This window comes from Podarcis erhardii (genome assembly GCF_964252035.2).
Source record: "Podarcis erhardii genome assembly, chromosome: 16".
Taxonomy (NCBI): Eukaryota; Metazoa; Chordata; class Lepidosauria; order Squamata; family Lacertidae; genus Podarcis; species Podarcis erhardii.
Genome location: NC_138514.1, coordinates 3,246,896 through 3,261,167, shown reverse-complemented (window position 1 = coordinate 3,261,167; position 14,272 = coordinate 3,246,896). Strand labels below are relative to the sequence as shown.

General features: G+C 45.3%; 1 long non-coding RNA gene across 1 annotated transcript; it reads left to right on the top strand.

The window, feature by feature from the left end:
• Window positions 1–1,116: 1,116 nt before the first annotated feature.
• On the top strand, window positions 1,117–3,179 carry LOC309331321. Its single transcript, XR_014151817.1, has 2 exons — window positions 1,117–1,737; window positions 3,104–3,179. It is a non-coding gene; the product is annotated as an uncharacterized lncRNA (long non-coding RNA).
• The last annotated feature ends 11,093 nt before the right edge of the window (window positions 3,180–14,272 follow it).

Sequence of the window (14,272 nt, the reverse complement as noted above, 5' to 3'; positions counted from 1 at the left end):
TTGGGAGAAGTCACACGCTTTAAATTGATGCTAAATATGTTTTAAATGTATACTGTGGATCTGTATCGGTGGGAGGCTCTGCACACTTAAGATTTTTTCTAAATATTTTTTGCATTTGGGGAAAACGTGTGCTCCCCCCCCCCCATCCCTGCTGACACCTCCCTCTTGTACACTGATGGTGTTCTTTTGGCTGCATAAGGACTGGCATTGGGAGAATGAGTTTGCCATTAGCATAGGGGTGCTATCGGACAAGGGCTTGAGGTTGCAAATGTAGGGAGTTGTAGTACTTAACCTCTAGAGGTTGCCAGGTGGGCAAAAGCTCCTCTAGAGGGCGGCTTAGTTGGGCTGGTTGCCCCATCTCTACTTAAGAACATCTGCAGATGTACAGGAACAGGTGTCCAGAATGGTTAAGGCAGGCTTTTGTGAAAACCAGAGTTTACCTGTAGAATATAAAGGACAGCATGAAGCCTCCTATTTTCACACAGAGAAGGTAATAAGAGCTCCTTCAGTTGCCAATAAGCGCCAGGAGTTGCTTAGAAGCCCACTACACCTCTGTCACACTTGCACCCAACACTGCAGGTCCCACTGTGGGCAAAATCTGCATTGCCACCTTTGCCTTCAGGGCCGGCCCAATCATTAGGCAGACACCTGGTGTCAGGGAGACGCAGCCACAAGGACAGAGTATGTAACAAAATGGCTTACTCTGTTGCCTATGCCTAAGCTGTCCTGTTACTGTGTGCTGTGGTGGAGGATTTGTTCCCACTGCCAATGTTGATGTAAGGTTGCTATTGATTTGATTTAATATTGCTTTTGATTTGTGTGCCACTTTTTCCAAGCAACCAGGTTGAGCTCAAAGCAACTCACAGCAATAAAAAGCCATTAGAAATTTTAAAATAGTCATATTTGCATCCATATATAATCATGTCAAAAACACAGAAGCACGAGGATAAGGAGCCTGTGGCCCTCCAGATGTTGCGGGACTAATGTGTCCCTGCACATCAACCTGACAGCACACTGAGCAGGTCCACAAGCAGGTCATATAGTCACTGTCTTCTCCACTGTGCTGCAAAATTCTGCATTTCTGATTAAATTACATTAATGATTTCTAAAGTTGTATCTATACATATAAATCAGCGCATTTATTTATTGATCTACTTACGCAAATCTGTGTCTTGTTATGTGACAATGTGAAAGTAGTCACCCTACCTCTCTTTGAGGGAAGAGAGGCAGGCACCACACATGGCGGCTATCAGGGCTCGGGGTGAGAAGAGATCCAGCCATCTTCCTTTTGATTAACAGTTTAACTGCATGCCCTGTTGAGCCACAAAGATGTGCAGTTGGAATTGGCCTGACGTTGCTGTAATATACAGTTAGTGGCTCACATGACAGGGTGCATGAAAGGGTAAACCTGAGCTCAGGTTGCAAGTGGGTGTAGTTTGACAGCCTCTCAGCAGGCTCTGCTCTCCCCTACCCCACCCACCCCACTTTTCAGCATTTTTCTCTTCATGCTTCCTGAAACAAGCAAGAAGCCATAAGACCTTGGCTCCCTACAAGTGAACTGAATCACTCTGAAAGGAGTCTTTAAAGCCTGCATCTTTGCTAACCCAAAGATTGCATGATCTTTTTTTGTAAGGAAACCAAATACTTTCCTTTTTAAAGGCGTTTGGAACCTTTTTCTTCTTCTTTGTTTTATTGCCAACAGATGGAGACTTGTTTGCTGTAACTTCTGGAAACTCTGTGAGTAAAATGTTCACTTATTTGCAAAGCTAAGTGTCTGTGATTTATTCTAGCCTAAGTATTTCTGTGGGGAACTTTGTTTAAAGGTGGATGAGGGCAGATGTAAATCTAAACAAGTTTTCATGTGCTTGAAGCCATTGTGCTAACTCTGCTACTGGATAGTAGGATCCTTTCTTCCAAACCTCTCTCTCCAACATCATAAACCCAGGCATTATGATCAGGACAACAATACTGGTCCTAAGTCAGCCTGTGGTACAGCTGAACCTCAGCAGAGTTCAGCAGCAAAAGTATCTTGCGCCCATAAGCTAAAGGAAGAGGAAGCCACCGACAGTGATCACTTTCTGGGATCAAACTAAATGTGACATTGAAATGCATGGTTGCAACTAAGTGTCTTAGTTTTTCAAACGTTAATAGCTGCCCAAGAGAGCACAATCAGAATCCGAAGCACAGTGCATGGAAGGGAAAGGTAACCCTTACCCCTCCAGCTGCTACTTAACCCACATAGAAGCTTCCATTAGAAATAATAAAACCTTAGAATGTATAATGGCATGTATTGTTTGGTCCAGTGAATAGCTGGATGTGCTGACCAGCTGTGTCACAAGAGACTTGAGAATGATACGTCATCTGATTGAGTTGGGAACTGCAAGGCTTAGTAAGCAACTAGATTCCTGGAGAGCTATTTGTGGCTATTACTCATTGATTCATGAACTTTTTATAAACTTTTTTTTTAGTTTTTTATATACAATAATTATAAATAGAAGTGTCCCTTAGATCAGTGTTTCCCAACCTTGGGCCTCCAGCTGTTTTTGAACTACAACTCCCATCATCCCTGACTAGCAAGACCAGTGTCCAGGGATGATGGGAATTGTAGTCCGAAAACAGCTGGAGGCCCAAGGTTGGGAAACACTGCCTTAGATAATGGTACAGAACAACCTGTAATGGGGAATGTGGATTCTGGGAATTGTAGCTTGCCAATTGTCCTGAGAACTATAGGTCAGTGGCAAACTTCAGTTCCTGGGAAACTTTGCAGGGAACCATGACTTTTAAAAGTGGTATAAGAGTGCTGTAAATGTATGGCTTGGATGTGACCTATATCAGTGGTGGGGAACCCCAGGACTGGGGTTGAATGTGGCCCCCCAGGCCACTCTATCTGGCCCTTGGGACTCTTCCTCCAGCCATTCTTAAGCCACCCCTTCACTGGCCTTGCTCCACTCCCTTTGCTTGGCTGGAATGTGTTCTTGAACTGCCATAGTGCCTCTGTCAGGAACTGGCTGGTTGCAAAGGTGGGGGTGGGGGGCAGCAAAAGTCCTAGTTGCTGCAGGACAGGCCATCCAGGGTTAGGGGCCATTTTTGCCCCTTCCTACAGGAGTCTTCCACATTTTGTGACCTGGGGCCACATTTGGAAATCTGTTACGGGAACTACAAAATACCAATGTCACAGAAGAAAAACTGGTGATGCTCAGATATGCCCCCTCCGAAAAAAAGTAAGTCACCTACACATCCCAAATAAAACAAAAACGGACACAAAAAAGCAGGCAACACCCATAACCCACAGAAAACAGGCAACCTGGTGCCCATGGATGCCATGTTGGGGGCCCCAAGGTTGAAGGGCCCAGTTAAACTGACAAAAAACATCTCAAGAGTGGATTGTATCCGATGCTAATCTTACTCAGAGTAGACCCATTGAAGTTTTTCAACATGACAAACACATTTAAATGGGTCTACTTCCTTGGTTGGATGCAACCCAGCATTGTACGCTTTACACCCCATAATGGCTGCAGTCTTGCTATTAACGCAGAACAAGAAACAGTCACACGAACACCAGCTGTTTTGTCCACTATATAGCCCATTTTACTGTAACAATATGTTTCGCCTATAGACCCAGAAATATAGCTGCTCTTGAAGGGCCGTCTGAAACACGGGGTCTGAGCTGCACCCGTCCCCCGCCCACTGTGACAGGGTGCCACTAGATTCAAGGAGCATGACTCAGCACTAGCAGCCACATCAGATACAGCTGTGCTAAGTGTTCCACTGCCCCACAGTGGTAGAAATGAATCCCTGTGACTTTGTTTTGAGAGTTGATGCAATGTAGTAGCTGCAGCTGAGAGGCTGTGCAATATACTAGGAAGCCTCTGGTCCTACTCTCATCTCATCTCTACTCTCATCTCTTCTGTGAACTCCTACCCAGTCAGATGAGGAGCTCAGTATTACCTACACCTTCATCCTTGGGTCCCCAGATGCTGGACTACAATTCTATCATAAGAATTTAAAAAGAGCCTGCTGGATCAGGCCCATGGGAAGCCCCAAAGCAGGACCAGAGGGCAACAGCACTCTCCCTACTTCTGATTCCCAGCATTGAGACATTCTGCCTCCAACAGAGGAGATAGAACATAAATATTGTGGCTAGTAAACATTGATGGACTCATCCACACTTCCACTTGTCCTGTGCTTAGAAAGCACAGATCCAAGAGATTTCCCCCTTTCCTCTCTTTAGCACTAAAGAGCAAACATCAACCTGGAGAAAACCCGAAATGCCATTTGCTCCAATTGCGTGCTAGAGAGTGGTTTCCCCAGGGGAAAGCAGTGAGACCAGAGAAAGTGTGGGAAAGCCCTAAGCCTCCATGGACTTTTGGTGGCCATCTCTGCTTCCTGTGAGAGTGAGTTCCACAGTTTAATGCTGGGCTGCTGTGTGAAGAAGGGCTTTCTCTTGGGTGTCCTGATTGTTCCAACATTCAGCTTCATTAGATTCCCCTGAGTTCAAGGGTTGAGAGAAGGAGCCAAACTTTTATGTATCCACTTTCACCACACTATTAATAATTTTATACACTTCTATCATGTCTCCTTTTGCTTACCTTTTCCCAAGACTAACAACCCCCAAATTTTGTAAGCTTTCTTCATTGGGAGAGCTGCTGTAGCCACTAGATCATTTGGGTTTCTCTTTTCTGAACTTTTTACCAGCTAGAATATCCTCAGCATCGTCCCTGGCTAACTTAGCCACTTATTAGGGGTGATGCGGTCCAGCCGTGCTTGTGGAGGGCCCATGACAATTGCTCTGGTTTGTAAATGTGTCCACAACCCCAAAATCTTGGCAACCCCCTCTCTGCTGCTATGGCCACACCCTATTTTGGCTGTAAAGGGCACACTAGCAGTTTAGGCTGTTGTTTTTCTCATCATTTGGAAATCCTACTTCTGACCCCACCCCTTTTAATCACCCCTTTCCCTCACCTTGCTTTAATTCCTGGTTTAAGGTTTGGTTCTGGAACCCTCCCCCCCCCCCATTTTAAAGTTTCAAGCTCATATAGTGACACCCCACAGTACAAGGAACAACTAGCAGAAGGAAAAGAGGCACATCAACTTTCTTTTGAAAGAAAACTATATGAAAATGATGTATAGATGGTATATAACACCAGTACAGATAGCAAAAATGTACAAAACCGGGTCAAACATATGTTGGAAATGTAAAGAAAAAGAAGGGTACTTTTTATCATATGTGGTGGGAATGTAGAGAACTTTAAAAAATTTGGGAAATGATATACAATGAACCGAAAAAAATGACATTTGTTTAAAAAAAGAAAAGAAAAAGAAGCATTTTTGTTAGGGATTGTAGGACAAGACCTGCCAAGGAAAACAAAGAACTTATTTATGTATGCTACAACAGTGGCAAGAGTTTTGATAGCACAAGGATGGAAGAATGAAGAAATCCTGATGAAAGAACAGTGGCAAGAGAAATTGATGAACTATGCAGAACTGGCTAAATTGACCTACAAATTGTGAGACAAGGACAATTTTGACTTCACGGAAGAATGGGAGCTTTTTACAAATTACTTAAAAGGACAACAAAAATAATTGGACTCTTTGGCAGGTTTTGAATAAACATTCACAAATTTTATTAGTTGAATATATGATAGATAAGACAAAGATATGTACAATTTTATAAAATGCAGAGAATAAAATGTGTTGAGAAATCAGAGAAAGGAGCTGAGGGAAGTCTTTGGGGGAGGGGGGTTGAGGGGGGAGGGGGAAAAGAATGTATGTAATAATATGATTGATAATTGATTATGTTGAAATTGCTTAATAAAAAAATTATAAAAAAGAAGGGGGAAAAGTGAACCTCTATCCATCTACTTCCTTCCCAGGCAAAGCTCCAGTGTCAGGAGCTCGTCCTACACTTGAGTAGGACCCTGGCAGAGACACATGCCCGACTGGCATGTTCTTTCCCTCCTGGTCTTTGGTTCGGGAGCTTCGAAAGCTTTCTTCAGCCCGAACATCACAGCGACCAATGCCAAGAGACACCGGCACACTTAGGGATCTGCAGAGTGTTCACAGTTTGCGTAACAGACCTCAGCAACTCAGCATTTTGGCTAATCTACTTTATTTACATATAAATACACATGGAGCATTGCAACATGGCTCCCTCTCTAGTATCAGACAGCAAAGAAAGAGAACAAAGGACAATAGTTCCACTTTATGGAACACAGTAACACAAACATCCTGTCTCTGTCACTTCCCACTCTGTGGAGTCAAAACATATACCGTCATGTGATAGACAACAATCCCATGACTGCAATCACGGAGCAGGAATTCTTAACAACTGTTAAGTTGTGGGTGAACATATCAGACGACACACCGATTCTTCAAACAGCTCTTCTTTATTCAGAGGCCAGAACAGAACTGAACTGAAGGGCTCAGTCAGCCTGCTTCTATAGAGCTCCAGTACAACGTTACTGTAGCAACTTTCTAAAACTATCCAATCACTGAACGTCACTTTCGATCCTTCATTTGCATAACTATCTACAGTATCCCCTTGCTGGCCCAGGGTGAGAACTTCAGTACATAACAACAACCATCACCACTGGACCGAGGACTAAGCTCTTCTCACAGCCCATGCTGCAACACCACTACAGCACTGTCCTTTAAAGAAAACACTGGGTTATTTATGGTGTGATCAGCAGTGCAGTCAAGTAATTTCAGACTCTAGACTTAAAAGCCTTCCTTGGGGAGGGAGGGTTCCTTAGATGGTTATGTGTATTATTTTACCAATGTGAAAATATGGCAAGCCTGTCCTGTGGCATTCCCCCCCCCCCCCCGGCCATGCTGCTTGACCTCTGCCTCAAAGTTCTGCCCTGATGGCACCACTTGGTGTAATACAGCAACTTTGGTTTGTTTGGGGCTTTCAAATAGATTTTCTGTTTGCAATATTGTTTTTACTTAACTTGGTCTGTTTTATCCCCTAAACAATTGATTTCTTAGACTGAAGATGGGGCTATTAAAATTTGACAGAGGTGTGAAACCACTAAAAATCACTCTGAGCCCATGGGACAGAGTGGGATATCAGCCAGCCAGCCAGCCAGTCAATAAAATATACATTAATCCAGTGCTTTTTTCTGGGGGGATGCAGGGGGTATGCATACCCCTAAACATTTTGTGAATCTAAGTTTGGCCTCATTGAGGGACAGTATTTCAATATGAGTAGGAAAAGGAGAGTACCCTTAAACATTTTTTAAGAAAAAAAGCACTGTATTAATCACATATTTGTGGGCATGCACATGGCTAGGAGGAAGGACCACAACTCAGCGGCAAGCAAAAGGTCTCGGGTTCAGTCTCCTAGTGGGGCTGGGAGACAGAGGCCCCCCGTCTGAAACCATGGAGAGCTACTGTCAATCATTGGAGAAGATACTGAGCTGCAGGGACTAATGATTTGCCTCAGTCCTATGTTCCTATGGCTGACGTTCATTCAACAGAGATGCAGCAGCCCTGTGAAAGGGCTGTAGTGTTTTTAAATTGGTATTAACATTCATGAATAAGAAATCCACATACAGATGGGGACAATCTGGTGAGAAGGCACCACAGAAAAGCTTTCTTCTGCTTTAAACATCTTTTTAGACATGTGTTAAAAACATTCTATTCTTGACAGTTCCCACAGTGCAAGTGCTATGCGTGCCCTTCTAGGTATGATCCTGTCATTCAAGCTATTTTGTTCCTTCCTCTTGTGAATGACTGCCTAGGACCTGTGTGTATTCAGCTGCATTTCCACCAAGGCGTTGACACAATGACCTCCCTGTGTTTTTCCTGTAGGGTCCTTAAACATGACACCCTGGTACTTCGACCCCCTCGGCAGCACTTTAGCAAATCTCTCACCTAGGTCAATTAATGCCAGCAAACATCACTTCCTGTTGCTCAGCATGAAATAGCATTGTTTTGTTTGGGGTTTTTTAAAAAAAAATACTTGTAATTTCTAGAAGTTCTCAAATACAAGGTACAGTTTCACAATACATGAATAATAACATAAAACACTAACATAATTTTAATACTGTATATGGCTGTGCATACCCCAATATCCAAGTGATAAGAAGGTCCAGGGGTTCCAGCATTTTCCCAGTACATGTGCAGTCCACGTGGAAAGATCTAGGGGTCTTGGTGGACCACAAGCTTAACATGAGTCAACAGTGTGATGCAGCAGGGGGGAAAGCTAATGCTGTTCTAGGCTGCATCAGCAGGTGTCTAGTGTTCAGATCAAGGGAAGTAATAGTAGCACTCTGTTCAGAGCACACCTGGAATACGGTGTCCAGTTCTGGGCACCACAATGTAAGGAGGATGTTGACAAGCTGGAATGTGTGCAGAGGAGGGCAACCAGGATTATCAAGGATCTGGAAACAAAGCCTTGCAAAGAGCACTTGAAGAAGCTGCGTACATTTAGCCTGGAAAAGAGGAGACTTAGAGGAGATATGACAGCCATCTTCAAATGTCTTAAGGGCTGTCACACAGAATAATAATAATAATAATAATAATAATAATAATAATAATAAATTTTATTTATACCCCGCCCTCCCCAGCCAGAGCCGGGCTCAGGGCGGCTAACATCAGTAAAATTACAGTCAAAAACATCATAAGGGAAAAAACCAATTTAAAATACAGATTAAAATGCAATTGACTGGATAATGTCACTGGCTTTTGCCGCAATAAAACTTGACTTGAAACTTGACTTGATTAAAATGCAATTTAAAATGCAGCCTCATTTTAAAAGTAGCCCATAGATCAAAACCATAAGGGGAGGGAAACATAAGTCAGACTGAGTCCAAACCAAAGATATCAAGTCCCACAGGGCCCTAGTCTTTTGTGACAGAGCGTTCCACCAAGTCGGGGCCAGTACTGAAAAGGCCCTGGCCCTAGCTGAGACCAATTTAACCACCTTGCGACTTGGGACCTCCAAAATGTTGTCATTTGTGGACCTTAAGGTCCTCCACAGGGCGTACCAGGAGGCATACCAACTCTGGCTCCGGCCTGGTGGAACTCTCTGCCTCATGAGACCAGGGCCCTGCAGGATCTGATTTCTTTCCGCAGGGCCTGTAAGACAGAGTTGTTCCGCCCGGCCTTTGGCTTGGAGCCAGTTTGATTCCCTCCCTTTTTTCTTTTCCTTCTCCTCCTGCAATGAGGCTACATTTTAATATTTTAATGTTTCAATATTTTAATGTATTTTAATTTTGTTTTTAAGTTGTAATCATTCAACTTGTTTTTATTATTGCTTGTAAGCCGCCCTGAGCCCAGCCTTGGCTGGGGAGGGCGGAGTATAAATAAAAAATTATTATTATTATTATTATCATTATTATTATTATTAAACCAGCACCTTAAACCTGACCCTGTACTCCACCGTACAAGCTCGTTTTCTCTTGCTCTGGAGAGTAGGACTTGAACCAATGGCTTCAAGTTGCAAGAGATTTTGACTAAACATCAGGAAAAACTTTCTGACAGTAAGAGATGTTTTGACAGTGGAACAATCTCCCTTGGGAGTTGGTGGACTCTCCTTCCTTGGAGGTTTTGAAGCAGAGGTCGGATGGTCATCTGCCATGGATGCTTTAGCTGAGATTCCTGCATTGCAGGGGGTTGGACTAGATGACCCTCAGGGAAGCTTCCAACTCTACGATTCTCTGATTCTAGGGTTTGTTTTCCTAGGAATGTAGGTCTCTGGGTACACTAATGTCTTTATATATAGTTTTATTTACAGATATGTACAAACTAAGCATAAGACAGAAGAGTTCACAGCATTAACAATCCCTACAACCTCCAAAGCCACAGCTTTATTTCAGCAAGGAAAGCAAGTCAAGCCTCTGTGTCTCTCTTTCACCTCCCGACGTCAGACCAGACTAAGACAAATACAAGCTCCCTGGCTTATTTCCCCACCCCAGGATGACGTGGCATCCAGCCAGGTGAGGGCCGGAGGCTTACCCCCTCCTGAAAGAGCATCACCAGCCAGTTGTCTCTATGGCAACATGTTTGGTCTTGACCAACTCTTTACAGATGTAAATGGATACCTAACACACTTTAACAAAGAGACTGATTTGACCAGTCCAGCAGGTCCTGCTATTAGAGACTAGAGTCTTACAGTTACAAAATCACAGGCTTGGTTGCAACCCATCCTAACCAACCTCCAGTCCTATAACAACTGCTACAAATTTGAAAGAAATGGGCTATGGATAGGAATGTTCACAGGCACTGCCTTTATCCACGGTACACCCTGGAATGTTTCAGCATAAGGTTCCTTGTTAGCAAACCCAGCCAAAGGTTTTCTGTGTGACTGGGACCTCATAGCTTCCTTGGGGCTTGGGTCCCAATTGCCTGCAGTTATCTCCCATGCTTTACCTCTCAAAACCCAACATTGTCAAGTGAGTTTCCCTAAAAGAATTCTTGCTGATGTAGTTTACCCCTCACAGTGTTTTGAGGGAAAGAATGCGCTTTAAAGGTGTAGTGTGTACACAGCCCATGTCTGAAAGCCCCACCCTCCATGTATGGGACACCTTTACACAAGAATCAATGTGAAATATATCAACAAATATCACTTCCTTTTCACTACAGTGCTTTGATAATGTCATGCATTCCCCAGCAGAAAGGATGAGGCTAGAGGAAACTATTTATTTACGTATATATTTAAATATTTATTAACCACACTTTTCATAAAAATACAGCAAGGCAGAGTACAATATACAAAATTGTCAGCAGACATTTGAAAGTGGGCAGAGATTATTCTAGGCTTTTTCCTACAGGGCAGGACCTGCTACAATCAACGTTCAGTCCCTAGTAAAGGCTGCCAAACATCAGAGACCACTAGAAGTGCTCCATCAGAGGATCTCTTTCACTCGAGGGCCGTATTCAACACTAGTCCTACTCAGAGTAGACACACTGAAATTAGTGGACTTAAGATACTCATGTCCATTGATTTCAATAGGTCTACTCTTAGTAGGACTTGCACTGGCTACAACCCTTAGACTTCATGCAATTGCAAACTCTGGTTATGTGGGCTGGGGGGAATATGTAGCCCATCTTGCTCCCTATCCACACTTTAACCCAGATATCCCTTTTATTTCACATTCAGGGCAGTCATACCACATGAGCCTGTTTTGAATGCTATTTGTGTCAGTAAGGTTTTTGGGTGATCATGCTGCCTCATTTCCAATAAGCGCACACCTGTTTTCCTGCTGAAATCCTATAACTTTTCATACCATAAATGTCCAGCTGCGTGCACACTTTTGTTGCATCAAAGTGATCTCCCAGGGTGCAAGTCTAGGCAGTGTGTATGGAGGTCCTGGGCTACCCAGACAACAAGACTCCCCTCTTGGCCTCGCTGGTGTGGTCCAAAGGAAAGCAGAGCAATACATCTGGCACCAGCTGGGCTGCAGGAGTTGCTGGAGGGAGGAGTACAAGGCACCATCCAATTGTCTTAGGGACTCCAGTCTGAATTTGTGTAGGGTTTACTCGTTAGCCTTTTCTTTTCCCAAAGATGTCCCACAAGGCACACAAAGCAGAATACACTTCCAGTAAAAGACCAGTCTGGAGGGTTCCATTGTCTACACACGGAATGGCAAGAGCAGGGCTAGTTCTATTGCTCAGCTTATTAGAGGGATGCAAACCATCCGGCAGCACTGGATGCAGTAAGGCTGCATATCAGCAGCAGTACATTTTTAAAGCAGACTTGTATGACAAACTCTCCTTATGGTCTTCCCCAGCCTGGTGCCTTCCAGTTAGCCAAATGATAGGAGAATCATAGAACTGTAGAGCTGGAAGGGACCCCATGGGTTATCTAGTTCAACCCCGTGCAATGCAGGAATCCAAAAACTCTTGGAGGGTACTAGGCTGAGGAAGAGATTCGCAGACACGTGAAGTTGCACAGGGCGTCAGACTGCTGGTCCACCTTCCCCAACAGTAGCTCTCTGTGAATACTCTACTATGGAGCTCCTTCCCTATGAGGAGATGCCAGGATTTGAACTAGGGAACTTTTCCCATCATCAGTTATATGTTTGATTATTGAGTTAAACACACATATAAACAAAAATAATCCAACCTATCACACAGAATACAAAATCAAATCAAAGGAAGAATGAGTTCTCTGCTCTCATCGTGATCTTCTTGGAGTATGCACTCTACCTCTCAGCCAAAAATGAGGGGACACTTGTTTTTGAACGGGACTAAGCTCTCCTCACAGCCCATGCTGCAACACCACTACAGCACTGTCCTTTAAAGAAAACACTGGGTTATTTATGGGGTGATCAGCAGTGCAGTCAAGTAATTTTAGATTCTATATCGACTTAAAAGCCTTACTTGAGGAGGGGGGTTCCTTAGTCAAATGCTCTACCCCCATCACACAGAAGAAAGCAAAGCACTTACTTATTGTGCAGAATACAAAATTAAGCATGATTATAGTTAGCCAGGGAATACCACGACAACAACAGCCAATCAGTTTATTACTGGAAGAGGCTGGAAGTGAAATGATGGAAGAACTAGATGTCACAACCATCCTTACTAGCTCTTCAGCACCCACGGGCCAGGGGATATAGCTCAGTGGTAGAGCATTTGACTGCAGATCAAGAGGTCCCCGGTTCAAATCCGGGTGTCCCCTCCTTCTTTTTTCCCTCCTTCCTGGAAAAAAAAAGGAAATTCCCCCCATTGCCTTCGCGCGTCGATTCCTTCCTACACGATTCCTGCACGGAAGGGAAAGCTGCGGCTGCGGCAAATGCATTCGAAGGGAGTCTTGCGGCGGCGCCCGAGCAGTCGGGGACAGCTTTGCTCCTCCTCCTCCTCCTCCTCGGCTCCGGAGCCGCCGGGGCCAGATCCACGGCTTAAAGGAGCGGAGGCAAAGCCAAAGTCCCATCACGCCCTGCGCCGAGCCAGACTCCCATGATGCCCTGCGAAAGGAGCGCCCGTGGCCAGTCGCCATCTCGGTCTATCAATGTGATAAATGAAAGAGATTCCCCGCTTCCTTTTCTTTGTGTTTGTAGATCTATGTTTACACCGGAAGTGTGCCCAAAGGGACCCTGAGGCGACCGCGCGCGCGCTGCTTCACCCTGCAGCTCTACAGTTGAGGCGGCTCTTGCTTCCCACCCCGTTCGGCTATCGCATTTGACGTCACTTCCGGCGCCCGGTCCTCCGAGCCCCGGAAGTGGAGGATGGCTGAGGTGTCGCTCTGCGCCCGGCGAGCGGCCCGGAGAAGCCGCAGAGGCGGCGGCGGCTGAGGTGAATTTTGGCGGGGAGGGCAGCGCGCGCGCGCGCATGTTGCGCCGCCAGCTCGGACTCCTGGGTTCTTCCTTCGCGCCCAGTGGCGGCGCCGCCGCCGTGGGCTTCCCTTCCGCCGGGTCTGAAAAGGCGAGGGAGGAAGGGCAGGTTCCCGGCGGCGGCGGCGGAGGAGCCTCTCCGAGCCATTTTTGAGGAGAACGAGGGGTCCACGGCGGAGCCCCGATGCGCCGCTAACTGGGCCTCGGCGGCGGAGCTGCGGGAAAGCCGTGCGGGAAGCGCCCGCTGCGATGGGTGGCGCCCCTCGTTCCAGCGGCGGCGGCGGAGGAAAGTCCTCTGTTTGAATGGCTGTCCCGGGCCAGGCTGGTCCAAGGGGTCAACCGAGAGCAGAGTTCGTATCAACTGCGGTGAAACATGCCGTGTGTGTAGCAGCTTCCCACAGCTGGCTGGCTCTCGGAAACTGTGTGCTGGGCTGGATCCTGTCACCCTCCAGATGTTGTTGGGCTGTTATCAGCCCCATAGCCAGTACTCGGGGATTATGGGAGTTGTGGTTCAGCAGCACCTTGAGGGCTATAGGTCCCCTGTCCCTGTGCTATAGCCGTCAGCTTCCTAAAAAGCTCATGCTTGTTATGTGGAAAGAACCAAGTGCAGAAAAGGGCATATTACCCAGCTGCTGCATCAGCTCCCCTAGTTCGAAAAGCTGCAACATTGGGAGCTTTGTAGTTTAGCAAAAAAAGAGGCTAGCAAGGCTGTGCTTCAGCCAAGGGACTTTAGTTAGATGCAGCCAAGGTAGTTCTTAATGTCTTAAAGCATAGAAGCCCATGTATTACATAACATGCAGACATGTAATAAAAACGAAGTATTCTTTAATCCTGAGGTGAAAGATGAACCTTTTTGCATATTTTCTTCCTCATCTTTTCAAGTCTGGGATCTACTTGCTTCATTGTGCTGTTAAATCTAACCTAGCAACAGGTTATTATACTGACAGTGTAACTTGGTTTTTAAGTTCAGCAGATCTGCTGATTTTAATGAAAAT